The following is a 17,404-nucleotide window of genomic DNA, read 5'->3' on the forward strand; positions in this document are numbered from 1 at the left end:
TACCCCTGAGTCCAAGTTGTTTTTAGCATTGCTGAAACCAGAAGTTATTATACACTGTCGTTTGGGAATGGCTGCTGCTAGGAGTGTGTGTGTGTGTGTGTGTGTGTGTGTGTGTGTGTATTGGCTTGGCTTGGCTTGTACTGTGTTGAAGGACAGATTGCCAGTATGAAACAAGTGTATTATGGCTGAGACATTTACAACATGTCTACTGAACCAGGGCAGTGCCCCAAATGGCACCCTATTCTCTATTTAGTGCACTAGGTCTTTTCACTATAAGGGAAAATGGTGCCATTTGGGACACAAACCATGTTGTTTACTTACACTTGAACCTCACTAGATGTCAGCTGACATCTCCTACAATATTAAAAAACATGTTTTTGTTATGTCCCAAATGGCACCTTATGCCCTATATTCTGCACTACGTTTGACCAAGCCCCATTTAGAGAATAGGGTAGGCGCTCCATAGGGTTCTGGTATAAAATGGTGCACTACAAAGGGAACAGGGCACCATTTAAGAGGCAGACTTTATATTTGATGTACTCCTTGGAAGATGACAGTGTAATGGTTAGATCCTGTGTTTCTGTCTCGTCTGCGTGCACAGACATCCACACCCAGATAAATATTGGGCCTCGCCGAGACTTTTAGATTTTTTTTCCTCTGGAACATGATCATTGTGTGTCTCGTCTTCTCTGCCATCCGTTCCAAAAAGCCGTTCTCCAAATTTTCCAGAGAAATACAGTATCAATGAATACGCTGAAATAATATGGAGATTTCTGTCTAATTGAAGAGCTTTTGAGTCAGCTGTGTTTAAGGTTGGCAGGAAGGTCAGATTAATGAGGTGGAGTACAGCCGTGTGTATATGTGTGTGTGCAGTACGCTGGCAGGTGGTGCGGTGGGTGAGGCTCAGACCTCGGTCAAATGAGTCGCACAAACTTGGCGTAACCTCTCGCTCGCTCTCTCAAGTCAATAAATGTTTTCTTGGCATGAATGGGTGGTTGCCACTGTTGCCAAAGCATGACAGACCAGGACGGTATCTGAAGAAAGATCTACTCTCTTGTTTTCTCATAACAAAATGCAGATTTTCTCAACAAGCAGTTCAAGTCTCTCTCTGTCTTTCTGTCTGTGTGTTTGTCTCTGTTTATGTCATAGAATCATCAGCCCCGTATAACTGGTGTTATTCTTTTAAATGGAAAAGGTCTGAGCTGAATCCTGTGGCGAACCGTCTTCTGTATATGTTTTGATGTGCGTTTATGTTTTATCCCATTCTGGAGAGGATTGAAACAGTATCTGATGGCAGAGAGACAAAGTACTGGTTAATGTGATATTTATACCTATTGTAAAAAAAAGGTGTGTGCCAATGATGGATCGCATTCGCTCTCTCCCACACTAGCCGTTAAACTCCCCTCAGGCTAGTGTCTGTGTCAAATCAAATGTTATTTGTCACATGCTTCACAGACAACAGGTGTAGACTAACAGTGAAATGCTTACTTAGGGGTCTATTTCCAACAGTGCAGAGTTAAAGATATAAATTAAAAACTATGAATAGTGACATGAAAAATAAATACACAGTGAATAACAAATTGAAGTGAATAACAAAAAATTAAGAGTAAAAATAAATGGCTATATACAGGGAGTACCAGTACCAAGTTGATGTGCAGGGGTACGAGGTAATTGAGGTAGTAGCTATGTACCTATAGATAGATGTAAAGTGACTAGGCAACAGGATAGATAATAGACAGTAGCAGCAGTGCATGTGGTGAGTGTGAAAGTGTGTGGTGTCAGTTTGTATGTGTGTGTGTGGCGTCAGTATGCATGTGTGTGCATGTTATGTGTGTTGGGGGGTGTGTGTGTAGAGTCAACGCAAGAGAGCAAAAAAGGGTCATTGCAGGTAGCTGTTTAGCAGTCTTGTTTAGACGTCTTGTGGCTTGAGGGTAGAAGCTGTGCAGGGTCATGTTGGTTCCAGACTTGTTGCATTGGTACTGCTTGCTGTGCAATAGCAGAGAGAACAGTCTGTGGTTTGGGCCTTCCTCTGACACTGCCTGGTATAGAAGTCCTGGAAGGCAGGCAGCTTGGCCCCAGTGATGCACTGGGCCATACGCACTCCCTCCTTAGCACCTTGCGGTCGGATGCCAAGCAGTTGCCAAGTGGTGATGCAGCCAGTCAAGATGCTTTCTGGTGCAGCTGTAGAACTCTTTGAGGATCTGAGGGACCATGCCAAATGTGTGTGTGTGTGTTTTCCCTGTCCCGTTCTGTTCCCGAGTACTAAAGCCTGAGTTGGGCTACTCATGATCCGGTCAGATCTCGTCTCTCTTATGTTAATTTACATATAAAGTTGCAGTGAATTTGATGCTCCTGCATATGGCTTTTGATTTAAGCCCTTATTTATTAGGTATGTTCATACTGTTTCATTTTCTGCCAGCTTCAGCTCTTATTCGTGCCTTTCCCCATTTTTCAAAGAATTGGGCAAATGCTGCTGGATGACAGGGGAAGGAGAGAAGGACTTTAGTGTGGGGCCAGAACCTTGTCCATGGCTTCAACTCTTTTTATTGGAGAGTATTTGTTTGTCTGTTGAGTCTCCCGTAATAATTTTCCTGTCCAAGTTTTGTCGCTGCGTGAGTGAGTCGAGTGCATGCTAGTGTGTCATCAAATGCATGGCTCCCTCTCTTTTCTACATTCTTAAATCAATGCCTCTGCGTTCCAAATTCCCTATATAGTGCACCACCCTACGGGCCCTGGTCAAAAGTAGTGCACTAAATAGGGGGCAGGGTGCCATTTGTGACACAGGCCAAGAAGTTGAGTAACAAGGGCTTTGGGTCTTAGAGGAGGCATCTAATCTGAAGGTAGCAGCACATTTGTGTTTCATGGCTCTCTTTATGATTCCAATCTCCAGATGTTATTGAGTGTGTCCCAAAAGGCACCCCATAGGCCCTGGTCAAAAGTAGTACGCTATAAAGGAAATGCCATTTGGGATCTATCGAAGGACAGCCAATCCAATGTGTTGTTTACTCCCCCTCTCGCTCGCTGATGTAGCATTACTAAGCAAATAGGACCAAGGAGCCATGATAATACAGCCCTGACAGACACTAATTGGAATCATGCCTCAGTAAATGCACTGTCATCGACATGAATGTTGTCTACCAGTCAGAGATATGGCCATTAATCTCATCTCCCAGTCAGATATAGGGCTAGCTAGCTGTCTGGGAGAGGCCAACGCACATTCATGTGTATGGGGGGATGTTATGTTAGATGGGTAACTGATGGGTATTGATAGCCTTACTCCTCAGTTTGAAATGTCTCTACCCGCACCATCGAATTGATAGCTTTTGGTGGCACAACTGGCTACAATCTTTCAGGAGGTCCGTCACGTGTGTGAAGAAATGGTCGTTGATGAACTTGTTGAACTTCTTACTGGCAGTTAGACAAATTAGTCTTTCAATTTGTGTGAGGAAAATATATATAATTCTCTCTTTGGGAGGGTGGTACATACCTTCTCTTGCTATAGGCTAGTCATTCATAAAAGATGGCTTTTTATAGCAGGAAATGTGTTACTGGAATGTTCAATACAATCAGTCCAACACGTTGTTTGCCGAGTTCAGACCGTCACTCTAAGATCCAAACTGCGTCGGTTCCAGTAAGTGACACCATGGATGGGTCGGCCACGGAGAGGAAGGGTGTGGTGGGAGAGACATGGGGTTGTAGGCCCACAGGGAGAGGAGGGAACGAGGGAAGGCGATCCCTCCCTCAACACCCCTGTTTACTAGCCCAGGACTCCTCTGATCACAGTAACCAGTAACACAAGAAAGGTGTAGCCACCATCCGCCTCCCTCCCTGCCACAGACCCAGCTGCTGCACGCACACACACCCATACACCCGTGCTGCCAAAAGTCTGATGTCAATTTCCCCAGCAAAGGGAAAGGCAGGGAGAATTATCCAGGCCTCAAAATGCATCAGCTTCAGCTACGATCTGGGACTGTGAGATGTGATGGGTGGACCAAGAAATGAAGAAGTTGTAGAAGTTTGTTGTCGTGAGGTACTGTCATGTTTCGCTAGCAAAAGATGGTAAGAACATCAGCGCTGTGGGACGTGATTCAGTGACTTTCTTTCTCAGCCCTGGCGTCGCGTAACTTTTTTTATTTCACAGTGCTTATTTAGCTCTAGAACACATTTATGAAAATTACTCAGTGTTTTTACTTTGGCTGTAAAAACGCTTTCCGGTTTTCTGGGCTCCAGTTATTATTTCCTTGAAGCAAGGAAGGAGTGAGAGGATGTTTAAAACAGCTGTCCTAACCCACTAACTCTCTTTCCTTACCCCAACGTGCACGCTCGCACACACACAGCCTTCCCGAGGACAGTTTAAACCTCCCCCGTGATTTACTTCCATGTACAACCGGCTGTAAACGTAATATTTATTCACAGATTGACTTCCTCCGACCCGTCAGCAGGTCGTTGGAGACACGAGTTGCAGGTTGTACTGTACCAGAATAAAAAGCAGGGGTCAGAAGGTTACGTAGTAGATAGAATATTACTATACTACTGTAATGTATGGGCCTACCTTAGGAAAGGCCCAAGAGGTGCACAAGGTGTTTGGTTACATTTCAAATGGCAGCCAATTCCTATATAGCACAGTCTTTGACTGATACTCTACTGTTTTACGGGTTAACAACATGACCAAACTATCTGAATGTATGGTACCAATAGCGCAATACCACAATGATACATTTTCCATATCAAAAAAAGAAAACACGAAGTAGCCTAAAGTCTATGGTCCTTTTGAAAAACCCTGCTGTATGTAAATAACTGTGTGCTATAGCTTGGCAAATAAACAAATGTGATTCAAACTGTAACAACATGAGGCTGTGAGTTTAGAAGATTAGAACTGTTTTCTGAGTATCGTAATACTGGTATCCGCCGAAATTGTTGAAACCCTTGTTACTAGCCTATTCAACCTCTCTTTCGTATCGTCTGAGATCCCTAAAGATTGGAAAGCTGCCTCAGTCATCCCCCTCTTCAAAGGGGGAGACACTCTAGACCCAAACTGTTATAGACCTACAGTTGAAGTCGGAAGTTTACATACACTTAGGTTGGAGTCTTTAAAACTAGTTTTTCAACCACTCCACAAATCTTGTTAACAAACTATAGTTTTGGCAAGTCGGTTAGGACATCTACTTTGTGCATGACACAAGTAATTTTTCCAACAATTGTTTACAGATAGATTATTTCACTTATAATTCACTGTATCATAATACCAGTGGAAAACTCCAGAAAAGGATGGATTTAGAAGCTTCTGCTAGGTTAATTGACGTCAATTGGATGTGTACCTGTTGATGTATTTCAAGGCCTGCCTTCAAACTTAGTGCCTCTTTGCTTGACATCATGGGAAAATCTAAAGAAATCAGCCAAGACATCAGACAACAAATTGCAGACCTCCACAAGTCTGGTTCATCTTTGGGAGCAATTTCAAGGTACCACGTTCATCTGTACAAACATAAGTACACAAGTATAAACAATGGGACCACGCAGCCGTCATACCGCTCAGAAAGGAGACGCGTTCTGTCTCCTAGAGATGAACGTACTTTGGTGGGAAAAGTGCAAATCAATCCCAGAACAACAGCAAACGACCTTGTGCAGATGCTGGAAGAAACGGGTACAAAACTATCTATCTGGATTATCTAAGTGAAATAATCTGTCTGTAAACAATTGTTGGAAAAATTACTTGTGTCATGCACAAAGTAGATGTCCTAACCGACTTGCCAAAACTATAGTATGTTAACAAAACATTGTGGAGTGGTTGAAAAACAACCTAAGTGTATGTAAACTTCCGACTTCAACTGTAGGTATTACAGACTTTGTCAGGGAGAGATTGAAAATATCAGTTAAGACACTTGCCAGTTGGTCAGCGTATGCTCACAGTACACGTCCTGGTAATCCATCTGGCCCTGCGGCTTTGAGATTGTTGACCTGTTTAAAGGTCTTGCTCACATCGGCTACCGGTAGCATTATCACACAGTCATCCAGAAAAGCTGGTGCTCTTGCCAAAACAATAGTTTGCTTACAATACATTTCTGGAGTGATTGAAAAACAAATTTTAATGACTCCAACCTAAGTGTATGTAAACTTCCGACTTCAACTGTACATCTGGCCCTTCTTTGGACACTGTGCTAACAAACCTCCAAACGAGTTTCAATGCCATACAACTTTCCTTCCGTGGCTTTTAAATGCTCCTTAAACTAAGTGCATGCTCTTCAACCGATTGATACCCTTACCCTCCCGACTGACTAGCATCACTACTCTGGACGGTTCTGACTTAGAATATGTGGACAACTACAAATACCTAGGTGTCTGGTTAGACTGTAAACTCTCCTTCCAGACTCCTATTAAGCATCTGCTATCCTAAATTAAATCTAGAATCGGCTTCCTATTTCGCAAACAAAGCATCCTTCACTCATGCTGCCAAACATACCCCAGTAAAACTGACTATCCTACCGATCCTTGACTTTGGTGATGTAATTTACAAAATAGCCTCCAACACTCTGCTATCACAGTGCCATCAGTTTTGTCACCAAAGTCCCATACACTACCCACCACTGCGACCTGTATGCTCTCGTTGGCTGGCTCTCACTACATATTTGTGGCCAGACCCACTGGCTCCAGCTAATTTATAAGTCTTTGCTAGGTAAAGCCCCACCTAATCTCAGCTCACCATAGCAACAACCACCAGTAGCACGTGCTCCAGCAGGCATATTTCACTGGTCATCCCCAAAGCCAACACTTCCTTTGGCCGCCTTTTCTTCCAGTTCTCTGCTGCCAATGACTGGAACGAATTGCAAAAATCACTGAAGCTGGAGTCTTATATCTCCCTCTCTAACTTTAAGCATCAGAGCAGCTCACTGAGCACTGTACCTGTACACAGCCAATCTGTAAATAGCACACCCAACTACCTCATCCCCATATTGTTATTTATCTTCTTTCTCTTTTGCACCCCAGTATCTCTACTTGCCCATCATCATCTGCACATCTATCACTCCAGTGTTAATGCTAAATTGTAATTATTTCACCTCTATGGCCCATTTATTGCCTTACCTCCCTACTCTTCTACATTTGGACACACTGTTCCTAGATATTTATGTTGTGATATTGACAGTATGATTGTTTATGTGCACCTCTGTGTTGTTTTTTGTCACACTGCTTTGCTTTATCTTGGCCAGGTCGCAGTTGTAAATGAGAACTTGTTCTCAACTGGCCTACCTGGTTAAAAAAAGGGGAAATCAAAAATAAAGAAATAAAATTGTGACAACCCTATCTGAAAGGAAGCGAGGCTGTAACCATGTTGTTGTTTGTTTGGAAAAAGCACCGCTTGCACAAATGCTAGTAAGGAGAGAGCAACTTACACCGTGTAAAAAGTGCATTTGTCGACCTCATGTGTAGGACACAAATGTATCGGTGCTGTCTGTGTGTAGGTGGTCAATTCCACTGCACGCAAACAATCTCCCGTGATCTCACTATCAGCAATGCTGTGCTACAAGAGAGAACTTGAACTGGAACTGTGCCACAAATGGCACCCTGTTCCCATGGGCCCTGGTCAATAGTAGTGCACTGTGTAGGGGGAAGGGTGCCATTTGGGATGCGGGCATAGAGTAGATTTATTGTACGACCCTGAGACGCTTCTTTGGCATCCGACGCAGGTTCTTGTTGCCTTGTTTGACTGTGGGAGGGAGCAAGAGCTTGTTATCACTAAGGTCTTACTATGATCATTCATTCAGCTGACACATTTTACTACCTGTTAGGGAGGTGAAGTATCGTACCGTCCTCACAGAACCAGACAGTAAAGAGGTTTTGGGTGTCCTGCCAACTCAATCCCACGTAACCGTCTTGAAATTTCTTCAGCTCTTCTCTGTGTTAGTATTGGCGTCTCAAATGGCACCCTATTCCCTATGTAGTACACTACTTTTTACCAGGGCACATATGGCTCTTGTCAGAAGTGGTGCACCACATAGGGTATAGGGGGCCATTTGGGTGGCAACCTTAGTTGGTGCATCTCATCCATTGGAGACCAACTGGGGTGATTCCTCACCACACCAGAACAAAAAAAAGATAATGATTCCAAATGGCACCATGTTCCATACATAGACCCTATGGTTCCTGGTCAAAAGAAGTGCATTAAGTAGGGAATAAGATTCTATTTGGGATGTAGACCCAAGCAAAACCTTAAAGTAGGCAATTATCACTTTATTCAGTACTGGCACCAAAATCACGAACCATAAACCGTTTTACTGCTGAGAGATTTGTTAAAGATTGATGTCGATGACTTCTGTGCATTGGCTCTGAATTGACACAGAACCAAATGGTTCCTATTACCGGTTAGTTTCCGCTCCTTTCTGACTCATCCCGTTCCATCATTGCGTCGCATCACCACCATCTCAACGAGACAGAAGCTGCTTATAAAATCCCTCATTCAGATTGCTCTATGATATTTATGTTACTGGCTGGTCGAGTCACCAATGACACCCAATATCCTATGTAGTGCACTACTTTTGACTCGGGCCTATGTAGAGAATAGGGTGCCAACTGGGAAGCAACCACATTCTGGTCGGCGTTAAAGAGCGGGACGCTGAGGGATAAATATTGGCTCAACTGTATTGGCTGATCCCTGGTTTAGTTTCATCCCTATTGGCTCAGCCATGGATTCGGCTGATTGCTATTGGCTCATCCTGGTTTCCTGGGGACGTTCTGCTCACTCATCAATAACGGAGTGCGTTTCTTTAGCGTTGGTTTCTCCATGATGTCAGTGGCAGTCAAGGCGAGGCGAGCTTAGCTCACAGTTGGAAGTGGGCTTATTGGACATAGCACCACTGCAGTTTAAGAGGCTTTTAAGCCCAGTCAAAACATTGATGGCTTTGGGGGTGATATTATTTTCTCTAATCCATTTCCATAAAACCGAGAGGTGCATGTCCTCTGCCAGGGAGGCAGAGATGCGGGAGGAGGGAGAGGGTGGGAAAAGTTAAGGGAGTGGATTGAAAGGAAGAGGTGTGGAAAGTTGCCTGCCGACGCATTCTCTTCTCTCTGGGCCTGTAAGAGAGAGGGAGTGGAGAGAGTGAATGAGCGAGAGAGAGGGAGGAGAGTGAGTGAGGAGAGTGGCTGTCCGTTGAACTGTGCCAATCTTCCACTAGAGGTCATGTAGAGTCAGCTGACATTGTTAAAGGGCCTGTTTCTCCTCCCAGAATCCTTGTCATGGTTTTGATGACATGACTGTTGGGCAGCCATAACGTTGGTCTCTGCTATGGTCATTACTCTCCTGCTGTTTGTTCATTATTAGCTGGGGCTGGTGTTGACTTGACTGAGGGGAAACAAAATCCTTGTAGGGACATTACAGCACTCATATGGTCATATCTCAATGATGACTGAAATGAAATAAACCCCATTTTTAGTGTGTACTGCTCTGTGTTGGGAATAAGGTTATTAGGAATGACTTATTCACCCAAATTGCTAAATTACATACTGGTGTTCCTACCCTGGAAGCAGTCTACGGATAAGGTAATCCGTAGGTAAGGTAATAACGCAATCCATGCTTTTGTTTTGTTTACCTGGCCACGCTTTCAAATGCTAACTTTTTAGCATTATTGACACAAATCCAATGCGCTTCATGTCCACAGTCTATAAGTAACTTCGTTGAGTCAAACAATCCATTTGTAGATACCTTTTGTTATTCCTTTTTGGGTAAGTCTTGATTGCAGTGTGGAGTGATGTTTGCTCTTATGACTAGGCAGAAAAGCATTTTGCTACTACTAAGATGCGTGAGAGCCTGCAACAAATTGAAACAACTTTTGTTTTACAGTTCAGATGGGCATCGAGCAGTGCCAAGGATTTTTAACTGAGGCATGTCAAGGGGCTGCATAACATCCAGCATTATAAAGTTAGAGTTTCATTATATAAGCCTTAATCCTAGTGTCATGGCTGTTTATGTTTCCTCTGACTGGGAGAGACTGAACGGGGTCTAATCCCTACGGCGGAAACACACATTAGTCAGAGACGCTCCATCCCTCTCCACCGTTCCTCGTGTCACTGTTTTAAACTGTTACTATAATCCAAGCTCAACCATGTTTTTCTAATGAAGCCACGAGTGGAAGCGTTTACAGTTTTTTGTAATTGTTAATAAATCATCGTAATGATTTCAGGGCGTGTCTTTACTCGAAACTCGAAACCCCTGGCATGGTCCTATGTATTCAACAGCATGACAGAAAGACAATGCATTACAGTTTCCTCCCCACGATCCTACTTCTAAACCCAATCAATTTGTCACATTTAAACAATCATTCAGGGACTGTTCTCGTTTTGCCGTGTATCAAGTGGCTTGATGACAATTGGCCAGAGAGTACGTGATATACATGTATTCATTACTAAACCAAGATCATGGCTTGCGTCTCAAATTGCACCGTGTTCCCTTTTAGTATCTTAATTTATGTCAGTTTGCTAAAGCAGCAACAGGAAATGTGAATTATTTTGGGGGATTATTATTAATGGAACATTTTGTAGGGATTGATACATTTTTCGAAAGGGAAAATCAAGTCTGAAATTTCAAAGTGTAAATTACAAACTTCAGAAGCCTTTTTAAACCTGTAGTGCAGGAAAGTTCTCCTTCAACAGGGTGATCAAATTCAGATTCTACATCTGTAGGGAAATGGATGCCATTTGAGACGGATATCCTGGAGTAACGGAGATATGGCTGATGACATGTGGTCCTAATATTCCACTGGACATGATGGATGATGGTCAACTGTGTTTAGTCTACTATAGCACCCTTAGGATGACAATGAACATCCTGTCTAAATAACAGTTCATCCATATCGTTTAGCCTAGTGTTAATGACCACTAAACTCCACCGCCACCCTATGGACTCATCTAAGGATTTGAATCAATGTAATGTAGCACATTTACAATTATTCTATCTGCCTATGTAAATGCATACGTTTTAGGACATTACAGGATCATTTAACAGATTTAGCCTGCTTCTGGACTAAAAAGCATGTTAAATGGACAATCTTCATAAGAAGACTAGTTCTTGAGAAAAAACCACTTTCTGCCGATGTACAGTAACTACCACGTAAATACACTGAACAAATACATAAACACAACATGTTAAGTATTGGTCCCATGTTTCATGATCATTACACAGGGGCACCTTTGCCACAGAGCTGCCACAGAGCTGTTGCCAGAGAATTGAATGTTCATTTCTCTACCATAAGCTGTTCTAGTGAGTTTGGCAGTACGTCCAACCGGACTCACCACCGCAGATCAGGTGTAACCATGCCAGCCCATGACCTCCACATCTGGCTTCGTCACCTGCGGGATCATCTGAGACCAGCCACGTGGACAGCTGATGAAACGGTGGGTTTGCACAACCAAATAATACCTGCACAAACGGTCTGAAACCATCTCAGGGAAGCTCATCTGTGTGCTCGTTGTCCACAACAGGGTCTTGACCTGACTGCAGTTCGGCAACGTAACCGACTTCAGTGAGCAAATGCTCACATTCGATGGCCACTGGTGGGCTGGAGAAGAATACTCTATGGCGTCGTGTGGGCGAGCGGTTTGCTGATGTCAACACTGAACAGAGTGCCCCAGCCAAGGACAATGAACACAATTGCAATTTAAATGCACAGAGAAACCGTGACGAGATCCCGAATCCCATTGTCGTGCCATTCATCCACCGCCATCACCTCATGTTTCAGCATGATAATGCACGGCACAATGTCGCAAGGATTTATGTAGTTCTGTCCTTGAGCTGTTCTTGCCTATTAATGTTCTGTCATCTTTAATGTTCTGTGTGGACCCCAGGAAGAGAAGCTGTGGCTTTTGCAACAGCTAATGGGGATCCTAAAAATATACTATCTGTACATGATTCCTGAAAGCGGAAAATGTCCCAGTTCTTCCATGGCCTGAATACTCACCAGATATGTCACCCATTGAGCCTGTTTGGGATGCTCTGGATCAACGTGTACGACAGCTTGTTCCAGTTCCCACCAATATCCTGCAACTTCTCACAGCCATTGAAGAGGAATGGGACAACATTCCACAGGCCACAATCAACAGCCTGTTCAACTCTATGGGAAGGAGATGTGTCACGATGCATGAGGCAAATGGTGAATACACCAGATACTGGCTGGTTTTCTGATCCACGCCCCTACTTATTTATTTATTTACCTTTTTCTTCCCAATTTCGAACTTGTCTCATCGCTGCAACTCTCCAACTGGCGTGGGAGGCGAAGGTCGAGTCACGCGTCCTCCCAAACATGACCCGCCAAACTGAGCCTGTTTAACCCAGAAGCCAGCCACACCAATGTGTCGGCGGAAATACCGTTCAACTGACGACCGAGGTCAGCCTGCAGGCACCAAGCCCACCACAAGGAGTGGCTAGAGCCAATGAGCCAAGTAAAGCCCCCCCGGCCAAACCCTCTCCTAACCCGGGCAACGCTGGGACAATTGTGCGCCGCCCTATGGGACTCTCGATCACGGTCGGTTGTGACACGGGATCGAACCCGGGTCTGTAGTGACGCCTCTAGCACTGCGATGCAGTGCCTAGGCTGCTGCGCCTCTCGGGAGACCCCTACTTTGGTATCTGTGACCAACAGATGCATATCTGTATTCCCAGTCATGTAAAATCCATAGATTAGGGCCTAATGGATTTATTTTCAATTGACTGACTTCCTTTAACTGTAACTCTTTTTAAAATCTTTGAAATTGCATGTTTTGCGTTTTATATTTTTGTTCAGTGTACATAGGGTGACATGTTCCTCTCCCAAAGAGGGATCATTCTCAGCCGGAACGTCTTCATTCTAGCTCCACTCTCCCTGTCTATCCAACAGATTGTCCGTCTGTCTATTAAGTGATCAGTGTGAACAGCTTCTCAGGGTAATGATATGAGCTGACCTCTGACCTCTGAGTCAAGAGTTCACCCAGAGAATAGTCCATCGCTGATTTACAGGACCATGTGGTCTCACCAGCGCTAGGCTTTTTGTCTTTGCAGTTGGTGTGTTGTTCCACAGCTTCACAGACAGAGTTGCACAGACCGCACTAGACAGTTACACTGTCAGCATTATGGGCGGTAGGTAACCTGATCCCAGATGTGTTTGTGCTCTTACAAACTCCATTGCTGTCATTGTCAAGCTAAACATTTTAGAGGAGTTGGCAAGAAAACGGAAACGGACTGGCATCAGGCAATGTGTAGTATTCAGACTTGATATCTGAGATCTCCTAACTTTAATCCCGTTGACAAAGTTTTTATGTGACAGTCAGTTGTCTCTCCTCTAAACTCTTAACACTATGGGCTTGTTTCCCAGACATAGATTAAGCCTAGTCCTGGACTAAAAATCTTTTTTTAATTGAGAATCTTTATTGATGATTATAAACTGGACGGTTCGAGGCCTGAATGCTGATTGGCTGAATGCTGTGGTATATCGGACCGTATACCACGGGTATGACAAAACATGTATTTTTACTGTTCTCATTACGTTGGTAATCAGTTATATATTATATGGCCAATATAACACGGCTAGGAGCTGTGTCCAGGCACTCTGCGATGCGTCGTGCCTAAGAACAGCCCTTAGCTGTGACATTTTGGCCATATACAGTACCCCACCCCCTCGTCTGTCAGTGTGCATTTTTTGCCTATAATACACAGAATATTTGCACGGTAGAATTCAATGGCTCTAGTTCATTTTTACATGTTGTGTTTGAGCTGCTTTTGAAAGCAAAAGTCTAATTTGAAAACAGTATCGGTATTGTTGAATTCGATTTTCATAATAGCAAGCTAAGACCGATGGTTTGAAACTAGCAAGTCTGTTTGGTTACCATAGCGACTACTGTAGCTATCTAGTAAACTTGCGAGCTACTTCAGTGGATATTGAACACATTTCTACCGGCAAATTAACACATTTCTAGTGGCAAATGTGTTCAATTATAGACATGGAATAAAAGGGATATTCAACTCGGGGCTGTATGCGTTAGAATGCAACTCCGTGGAAGGTCAGTTCCACTCCGCTGGCGCGGAGGTTAAAGGAGTGAAACACACCTTCCACATTGTTCGTTGTTTTCCATAGAATACATAGCCACTCCTTGATTATCCCTTACTTATTTTTAGTCCAGGATTCATCTGTATCCAGGAAACCAGCCCTATATGTGTCTGCAGTTCAGTTTCCCTCTTTGAGAGTTGAGTCTTGATAAAAATGTTTCATTTAGAAAGAATTGATCTTGTTATGGTAAATTATATGAGAACCGAGGGTGACATTTGTCTTGATATAAACCATACAGTAGGATGATACTGTAAGTATTGCTGTAAGTTGATCCTCTCAAAGTATAACCTCAGTGAGCCTCAACAATACATATTTACATACCTAGAAACTATCCCAGCGTAACATCCCATCTGTGTTTGAAATGTAGAGGCTGTGTCCCAAATGGCGACCTACATCCTCTGTATAGTACGTTACTTTTGACTGTGGAGCCTTCTGGCTCTACAGCCTCTATATAGGGAATAGGGTGTAATTTTGGACACATCCAGAGAGAAACCATCTGAGAACCATTTGACTGACTCCAACCCCTCCTCAACCCTCAACTGTAATCTGTACAGTAAACATCGAAAGCTTTTCATTTCAAATGGGCACTGTGCTGTTTTGATTGCACACTGTGTGAACACTCTTCCTCTGTAACCCCGGTCTAATTGATACCTATGCCAAGTGTGGGACACACACACACACACACACGCTAAGCCAAGTGACAGAGATCAAACATTTAACATGGAAGCAGCTATATGGGCGGTCCTGGGTCACTACAGGGGGGGGGGACCAACACTACACACACACACTACACACACACACACTCTCACCCCAACCCCTCTTCTGTGGCTGTCAGGGCAGAACAGAGGCGAGGAGACAACCACACAAAGGAAATATTTGTCCAGTCTGTCCAAGCAAGCTCTCCAATTGAAGGGTGAACTTTCCCATCGCCCGGGCCTGTGTTAGTGGGAGATGTAACTGGAAGACGGATGATGCTTTGAACTGAGCAGGAGGCAGCGGCCGCATCGGACAAATCGGACAAACCTAAATAAATTCTGCCATATTAGCCGTAATTAGCTTTGCCTTACTAAACGGTGCACCTGTTCTTCTCCTCTTTGTTGACCGAAGTGAAAATCAGCATTGAAATGTAACGATGAGGCAGATGAAAAGAGATCCCAGCATAACAATAACTTGGCACGGTGGTTCAAACACCAGCAGTCCTTAAGTGTTTCTGAACTAAACTTGAAAGCTAGGGGAAAAGAATATAAAAGATAAAGCCATAATGCTTTTAGACGACCACACTTATTTGTTTGTACGTATGTTGATCTTCCAGGATGTTAAAGATGTTATTTTTACTCCCCACATTAGACTATTGACCATTTAACGGGCCAGACTGATGTGAAGCCAATCATTACCATATGCAAACACTAAGGATGCATCTCAAATGGTACCCTATTCCCTATATAGCACACTACTTTTGACCAGAACCCTATTTGCCTGGTCTCAGTAGTGCACTATGTAGCGTATCGAGTGCCATTTGGGACACAGCCTATATCCCAACAGTGCTATGTCCCACAGTTCAGCAGCTTGCCCTTAAAAACCCAGTGTTTTCTCAACCCCTGTGTCCCATAGATATGTTCTTCTATTCCCTCCTTTCAGACTTTCAACCTCTTCCTGTCGTTATCTGGTAGTTTCCCAGAAGAGTTTGCAGCCGCCGCCCAAACACCCTGGAAGTCTTGGTCAGTTCCAAACGGCACATTATTTCCTACATAGTGCTCTACTTTTAACGAGAGACCCTTGTCAACAACAGTGCACTATGTAGGGAATAGCGTGCCATTTGGGACGCCATCTTATCAGTTGGTGACTACCCAAATGTTCATCTCCCTTCTACTTCTCCATGACCCATGTGATGTTGTTTAGGTGTGTGTGTGTGTGTGTTACCCCATTATACAGTGTTTTTTGAAAAAGATGGTATGATTTTCAATACCGTTTAAAAATATATAATTCAGTTGGGGACCCACCCGCCTCACGGGGTGCTTGAAACACCACTGCTTATAACTATAGTTAACTATTAGTTAGGCATAACTGTTAGAACTCTAAGAGGCTCCAAATATGCACTTGGTTTGCTAACTTGCTAGCTAATTGGCTAGATGTCAAGTTCAAGCTTCTTCGTAACAGCAGAGCCTGCCGTTCAGTGTGAACTGAACGGCAGGCTCCAGTCCAGTTAGTGTGTCAGGAGTCAGAATGGTTGCCAGGCAGGGCGCTGAAAGCCGGTGGTGTGAAAGCGATGGTGTTTGCTCATGTCCAGGCTCTGAGAATGGAGGAGAACACAGATGGGTTCTCTGTCTGACTGACCGCTCTCTGCTTCTCTCTTTCCTCTGTCTCTGTATGTTTGGACAGACATGGAAACGCTGCCTGGAGTAGACAGGAATCTTATTGAGAGGAGAGTTCACCCTTACAAGGCTTGAATAGGACGGGGGAGGTGTGTGTGTTTCAGGGGGATGAGGTCAGTGTAATGTGAATGCCCCTTACTGTCACTGAATGTAGGGGTTAAGGCTTGAAAACACATGGCTTTTTATACTACAATGTGATGAAAATCTTTTGAGAATCATATTGACAAGAGCAGTAAATGAAAGTCAAACTGTAGCTTACTGTCAGTGTATTTGTTGGAGGTTTCTAATGGACGTCCTGAGTATAACTGTTTTGCATTCTGTTACTACGATCGGTGTGTGTGTGTGTGTGTTTGTGCACAAACTTCTACAGGGCCATTAGGAGCATGTGGTAGTCATTGAGCGCGGCAGAGCAAGCGCGGTAGCCTACAGATGTGTGTGAAAGCCTTGTGACTGAAGTCCAGTACCATAAAACATCAAAGATCCTACAGCAGCACAATCGCCCTCTCCTCCCCTCTGGCCAGCCGCTCAATACCTCTGTTTGTGTTCTACATCTGGACCTCTGACAGTCTACAGGGGATTCGCTAAACAGCAGTGTATTGTCAGTCCACAGGGGATTCACTAAACAGCAGTGTATTGTCAGTCCACCGGGGACTCATTTTGCCCATTCTAATGTTCAATCGAACAGTAACTAGATGCCTGTCTGCCTGCTTTATAGAACAAGCTACGGGCCACCATTTTCATTAACGTGTTGGTATATCTAATAAACTGATCACTGAGTGTTTGTCTTCTGCAGAGAGATGAGAGAGCATGAGAAATTCGTTTTTTTATCAGTCATGGAAATAAAAATCCTGAAAACATGTTGGCTCACTATTAAAAAATATGGAGAATGAGCTATAGGATGAAAAATAGCTGAGTTTTGGAGCAGGTACAGCATACTAGCCCTAGCTAACTCTACTTGGACACTAT

The 17,404-nt window shown here is 43.8% G+C and overlaps 1 long non-coding RNA gene across 1 annotated transcript in view; it reads left to right on the top strand.

Annotated features, from left to right (window-relative positions):
• The first annotated feature begins 13,085 nt into the window (after window positions 1-13,085).
• The window catches only part of LOC118938911, a 46,980-nt gene continuing 42,661 nt past the window's right edge, over window positions 13,086-17,404 (top strand). Inside the window, exon 1 of the long non-coding RNA XR_005036305.1 lies at window positions 13,086-13,469. This is a non-coding gene — a long non-coding RNA (uncharacterized LOC118938911). The remainder of the gene's footprint in view (window positions 13,470-17,404) is intronic.

Source organism: Oncorhynchus mykiss, chromosome 15 (assembly GCF_013265735.2).
Source record: "Oncorhynchus mykiss isolate Arlee chromosome 15, USDA_OmykA_1.1, whole genome shotgun sequence".
In the NCBI taxonomy this organism is placed as follows: Eukaryota; Metazoa; Chordata; class Actinopteri; order Salmoniformes; family Salmonidae; genus Oncorhynchus; species Oncorhynchus mykiss.